Raw genomic sequence first — 7,500 nt, 5'->3', positions numbered from 1 at the left:
TTGAATACTTCTGTTGGGGAGAAAAAGGCCTATCAAATACCATTCGTCTGTCAGTAATTAATATTATCGTTAACAGAGGGGATAAGTTTTTGACTGGAACTAGATATGTGACTTAACGTATAATCGAAGATTTCCGCTAAATTAAAAACGAAAATTTATGTACTTTGTCCTTTAATTATCCTGATGCTCATTAAAATAAAATTAGACTAATATTGCTTTTAAAAAAATTATCAAAATAAACAGTTATATATAATCTGCTCGAGCCTTTATCCCACCTAGCTACTAAAGAGCATGAGAAAGTGCTCGTACAAAGGAAACTTGCCAACATAGATACTTTTAAGCATACTTTTACGTAATAATAATAATTTCAATTAACATAATGGCAGACTCGATAACCCATTTTATTCGAATAGTCACCCCAAATTCATTTCGAGCTGCAACAAACACCTTGTTAACAAAAATAATCCCACAGGTATGGACGTACGTCTAGTTTCTGACGACCTCTATTTCACATTAGAAATTTGTACTCTTTCCTTATAAAAATTATTTTCAAGTTTTTTAAGCAAAATAGAAAAAAATCTGAATCAATCTTATCTATTCTAACGCTGAATCTATCATTTCCTTGCGAGACCTGAGGGCCGTGTCTCTGAAAAGATTCCTAATCTTCTTCAATCACGGGCAACATGAAATTTAAGAGATCTCTCGTAACCAATCAAGGAAAAACGTGTGTTGATGTAAGAGCCATTCCATTTATCTTTGGAAAACAAAGCATTACACTGTAAAATAAAATTACAGCATTTATACTTTCACCAATGGCATCGCTGCATTCAAACGAGATCTTATCAAATGGAATGAGTTGAAATGTCAGATGTGTCACACACTGCGAGTTCTTTTGTAAATTACAATTTTGCTAGCCAAGCGGAAAATACGAAAGGAGTACGCGTAAAATCTAGCATCACAAATGAAGAAGGAAAAATTGGTTAAGATCTTCCAGAGCCATAAAATCACGTAAAAAGAGTGGAGGAGGATAATCAACTTTGATGTTCATGGAGTTGGCAAAACAAAAGATGAAGAACTGTGTCGAGTTTCTTTCAGTCTATTCTAAACCTTCTTTCCCCTCTCCCGGCAATTTTTCTCTTCATAAAATCCACGAGAGAAGCAAACAGTAGGAGCGACCTAAGGCTACCCTGAGGCACCCCACTATTTACTGCATATACATTCGATCAGTGCTGACAAAACGTCTACTTCGGTCAAAGATAATCTGTCTAGTTTGTATTCGAGGTGTCATTTCATTTGCAGCTTAAGTCATCAGTTTCTTAAAGTGTCTTTATTACTGGTTTCACAAAAAAAAAACTGATTTCGTTCATAAGCACATCTAGACCTCATATTCTGGTAAATCAGCCACATTAACCCCCCTTCCCCCTCATTCCCCTTATTCATGAACTCAAAAAAAGATCCGCCCCGTTTTGTATTTCTATTTATCATTATTGTTATTGATGACCAATGTCTTCTTCATTCAACTTTACTTTCTAGAATAAAGTACTTGATAAGTACTAATTTGCTTTCTTTCCCTCCTTAATTAAGAATTTCCTCAAGTACCGTTCACCTATGTCTGTTCTTTATCATATCTCAGGTGTCATCCGAAATTCACGGTTTCCGTCTTCCACCTATCCCAATGCTTCTATTTCAGCAAACATTAGAAAATATATGTCTACTGTTAGTCCAGTCTTCATTTAATTGTCTCCTCCTCCTCCTCCTCCTCCTAGTTTTGAGAACTACAAATCTATTTCGACATTCACCAAAGTTAGTTAGATACTTCTTTCACCTATCCCTATGTTTCTTTTCCAGCAAACATTAGAAAATGTATGTCCACTGTTAGTCCAGTCTTCATTTAATTGTCTCCTCCTCCTCCTCCGATATGGTTTTGAGAACTACAAATCTATTTCGACATTCACCAAAGTTAGCTAGATACTATGCTTGTTGTGATCTTTTAACTTTAGTGGGGCATAACATATATATAAAAAACAAGTGGTAAACTCCTTGTGATGCCTCTTGACATCCATGAAAAACACCCTTTATCCGTTTTGTTCAACTTTTACACGTAACTCACATGAAAAGCCTCGCATAAGTATGCATAAGCTTCGCCCCGTCATCGACCATCAAAGACTCGTATATTATGATGCTCTTGAGCAACGCGCCATCATTTGAGTGTATACCTGGCATTCTGATGACCTTGTCAGATAACGTGATCCCTGAAAACAAGGCAGACAGACAGACAGACGCACGTACACTCAAATGCTCGTCGAAGTTAGGCAATATAGCATGACCGCCTGCTGCTTGAAGACGACCCCTTCGATCTGCTGCGAGCTTTAAGTGTGTTTTTATTATTATCATTACTATTCCGAGTTTGGAGCCGGTATTGGAGAATTATTATCATTTCATTTTCCTTTTCATGCAGCCCTCCCCCAGCACACACACACACAGACACACGCACACAAGGGTAATCTTTAAATCCTGAAAATACATTTTCCTCGCGTCAAGGACTCGAACTAGCTTCCTCTGGTAGCAGATTTCACACTAACGATTTAGCAAATATATATATATATATATATATATATATATATATATATATATATATATAATATATATATATATATATATATATACTATATATGTATATTACTCAAATGTCACCAACATAGAAACAAAGAAGTCAGCTTCCCAACAGAAGAGAGTAAGAATAATCTTGAAAGTGTATCATATTTACATGAAATTGAAATTACAGAAATTAATTCTTAACATGAATAGGTCAAGTACTGTTTTGAATCCCACTGCCAATTCACCTATTTATCAAACGACCTACGGGTTAAGTGCAACCCAAATAATGCTCACAGGCCCTTGTGACATGATTAACATGCGTTATCAAAATAATAAGTCAAGCTGAGAATACAGGCGTATCTGTATTTAAAAATCTATAAACTTCGATCATCGCGAATGGGAGTAAACAGACCCCAAGTGTCTGAAAGTTTTGGAGCATAAACGAGCGTCGAAAACGAATTAAATAGGACACGAAAATTGATGCTGATTCAACACCGTTCATCACCTCCTAATAAGAGGCCTTTGGAGTGCATCTTCAGACCACCACCAACGCCGATGTTGATGATGAAACACAAACCACACAGAGAGAGAGAGAGAGAGAGAGAGAGAGAGAGAGAGACTTCAAATACAGGCTTCATTTGTAGATTAACCCTGAATGATTCTCTGTCCAAGATGAATGCACGATTTGTTTACCGCGCGATTCATATGAAGCTCTTTCGTAAAGCTTGTTAGCACATTATGTTTCCCATGATATAGTAATTAACATGAACTGCTACGTTTCATTAATTCATTCCAGTTGCATACTTTAGGATACAATTTTCATAAATTAATCTCAAATTTTAAAATAGCGAATCGACTACTGTCACTGCCAGCAGTTGTATTAAGGGTGACATTTACAATTACCATCGCTACTATAGCGCTGTTCTTTTATGTCTCTAAATTAACACATAATGAATTTTATATATATTTTAAATGTTGCTGTTTTCGATTAATTCCCGTCTATATCAGCAGAGTATTACCATCGTTCTAACCAAATTCCCGTCTATATCACCTGAGTATTACCATCGTTCTAACCACAAATTTCTCATAAATCAATATGATGGTAAACAGGTGACTTTCAACCTTGAAGATTATACTTTTGAAGAGTTAATTATTTAATACATAAATAAAAAGGTTTTTTTTTTCTTTTGCAAACATCTCGGTTACAGCATATCGGTGTGTCTGGCTGCATCTTGGCGCTTATATTGACGTCACGAAATATCGAAAGCATTTGCTGACGGCCCGTGGAGTTTGGGTATAACTACTTTCTACACAAGTAACAAATTCCATTCATGCAGTTGGTCCTGCGTGAATAAAGAAGATGTTGTTTACGTTGTCTGTCTGATTAATGTCACATGTAGCTATTACTATTTGCAATCCGCTCCGGATCTTGATCGCCATGGTAACTAACAACATGGCATGGTGGCAGCTGGTCAGGGCTAACGTATTAGGAAATTAGTAAATTCTAAAGAGGCTTGGATATGGACAATTTACTTTGATTTTACGAATATCTTCGACACTTGCTGTTCAAACTGTTCATAACCACACAGTGTGCATTCTATTTTTCGTTCATCATATTCTTCATACTTCCCCAATGTATTTGAAATATATTGTACTATTGAACAGTAGGCGAGTCAATCAAAACATTCCTTACGTTCGATTAGTTTAATTTTCAGACAGGAATAATAGCTCACATCTATACTCTGTTTTTTTCCATCTGTCCATCCGCCTGTGGTGTTTGCGCATGGTAACACTGCGTCCCGGGGTTTAGATAGTTACATTCAGCTTACATTCAACAATAATAACAATATCCTATTTCGAATATTAACGGTGTAATTCGCATACAGTAATTTATTAAAACACTTTTCAGTTGCAAATGTACACCCAGATATCCTTTTATTTACCTAAAACTTACACATAACGTAACTATTTAAAGCTCGGGACGCAGTGTTACCATGCAAAAACACCACAGGCGGATGGACAGATGGAAAAAAACAAAGTATAGATATAAAGGGCAAGAGTAGACCTAGTACATCCAAAAGCAAGATTACGTTAGATCTTTTTCGGTTTTGCTATAATTCACCGCTGCCAGAAAAACATAAAACTTGTTTTTTACGTTAACCGTTCAAATCTCGCTATACTAAATGCCAAACTGCGATGACACCCGTTTTTATTTACCATCTACTAGAATTGAATTAAATATAGAATTTAACCCAAAGGCCAAGCACTGGGGCCTATGAGATCATTCAGCGCTGAACCGGACATTGACAGTAAAAGGTTTGAAAGGTGTAACAGGAAGAAAGAAAACCTCGCAGTTGTACTAGGAAACGACTGTTAGGAGTGGTTGAAAAGAAAGATGGAAGAAAGAGAATATGAAAGGAGGTACAGTAAAAAGAACGAAAGGGGTTGCATTTAGGGGCCGAAGGTACGCTTGCACTGATGGCACTATCCCCCTACGGGAAATATACCATCTATACTTACAGTTTCAATTGATGTTATGAGATAAAATTTGTTACATGGATCGAAATTTCTGCGCCCTTATGATTTACAATGAATATGACACTTATGGGCACTGAACACTGTTCTTATACTCCTGTTTATACCTAAAATAAAACATGAATATCTTTATAGTCTAGAGTTATGTTTATGGATCTAAGGAAGGACTGATTTGTCTTTACAGATTCTTTTTTCTTTTGTCTTGCATCTTAATCCACCATAAAAACAAATCTTGATTTGCTAGAAGAATATGGAGAGATATTAACAAGGCTTGATTTACCTTCAAAGTCTTTATATTTAAGCTGTCATATGAAAGTAAGACAATGTCTAGATTTTACAGCAAATTATTTGGAGACGTTAACATAATTTTAAACTTATCTTCACGAGACATTTTCATATTCGAACGGAGTTTCCTATTGATTTCTCTTGCACTCAAAAGTTTCTCATACAACATGAGTGTCTATTCTTCGGCGTGATAGCTGTGTAAATCAACAAATTTAAGAGATAGAAATCTTTTTAACATTCTGACCGACCAAAAAATGATAGAATAATACTTCGTCAAGAGGCTAATCACTGCATGACTACAATGTTATGCAATGTTACCAAAACATTACTAAACGAATCTCCAGAGATGACAGGGACTACATATGCTACAAGGAAAAGACGAAGAAAAAGGATTGGAGGACAAGGGGGTAAAGATTTTTCTTATCTTTGTCGTCCCAGTTTCATGATTTTTCGCTGAGTGTGGCGGAGACGTTTATTATTATTATTATTATTATTATATTATTATAAAGTTAAGATTTACCAGCTCAATGAGTCTATCTAGACTCTTACAGTGCTGGCCCGAAAACATTCGGGAGGAAATTATTAAAAAATTACGCACATAAAATGCGTGTCTACAAAGTGGAATGGGATGTAATGGTAGTTAATGAATTACAATAAATTAATGATAAATGAGGATGATTGTTAAGTGATAGATAAGGTTGAAATGCGGAGAAGTAAAACATAATAAAAGCATAAAGAACAGACAAGAGTCTGCAAACCACAGGCGCCAAGGCCCATTTAGAAAGTAGGAAAAGTCGCAGCCAGCGCGCAGTTAAATGACATCAATAATGCACTTGGTGATTATTTCTGGCAGACGCGATACCTAAAACATTTTTTCATCGCTATTATTCCTTTTACAAAATGAAAACAATGAACCACTGATAAATTCAGGGACCGTATTGTCACCGTTACTATTAACTTTGATCAATTCCGTCAGCCTATACTATTAGATGACAACGCTACAAATTTTTGTTTAGTAATAAATATATACTGTGCAGCTAATGCTCGCCAATTTAATCAGCATACGATGCATATAACCTTTCGTATGATAGCAAAAGCAAGGCTACTTTCTCTGTCGGCTCACCTTGCACTTATATACAACAAAGAAAGAGAAATTAAGTGAGGAACGACCGAAGAGAAACAACGAACAGTCCAAAATCAAGCTTATGACAGAAATAAACCGGGATAATAAGTGGCGTTTTATTCTTTCGACAACAAATGCGCTATTTTCGGAGATACTGAAATCTCTTACGGGTTGACGAAGGCAAAGCCAAAATCATTTCGACCATTAAGTAGTTTTTCTTTCTGTTTTGGGGTTTTCTCTTAGTGTGTTTATTACTATTATCATTATTATTGTTATTATCATTATAGGGGCTACTGCAAAGAAATTCATTCGAGAGACTGATAAACTGCAATACTAATTCAACGCAATTCCGTTTTATTATTATTATTATTAAGAAAATCCTGTTATTATTGGGAGCCTCTGGTTATTATTATTATTATTTCAGTAGATAGTAAATGAAACCTACTGACATGGAACAAGTACACCAAAGGGGCCACCGACTTAAAATTCAAGCTCCCAAAGAACGTTGGTTTCAGCCTCCCATCGCAGACCCCACACTGCAGCAGTAACTGATCACGATACAAAGCCAGTGATTTTCCACTGCCCTGGGGAAAACGCTAACCCGCGCCATCTGAGCGGCACACCAAGACGCTAACCACTGAGGCAGCGGACCAGTAAATCCATTTATCCAAGAGAAACTGCTATATATATATATATATATATATATATATATATATATATATATATATATATATATATATATTATATATATATATATATATAAAATCACTGCTGTTTCACGTGAAAAGGAAAAACGATACTGGTCACCTTTTTCTCATTGCTTTATTTATCATGATTAATTAAATTCCATACGCAGTCGATTCTTAATAATAATGAATACTAAATTTATAATGATAATAATAATACGGTTTTTCCGTAAATTGTAGGTTTAGTCCATCCGGTATTCGCTTCAGAGTATG

This window comes from Macrobrachium nipponense, chromosome 15 (assembly GCF_015104395.2).
Source record: "Macrobrachium nipponense isolate FS-2020 chromosome 15, ASM1510439v2, whole genome shotgun sequence".
Lineage (NCBI taxonomy): Eukaryota > Metazoa > Arthropoda > Malacostraca > Decapoda > Palaemonidae > Macrobrachium > Macrobrachium nipponense.
This window is presented reverse-complemented; position numbering follows the sequence as displayed.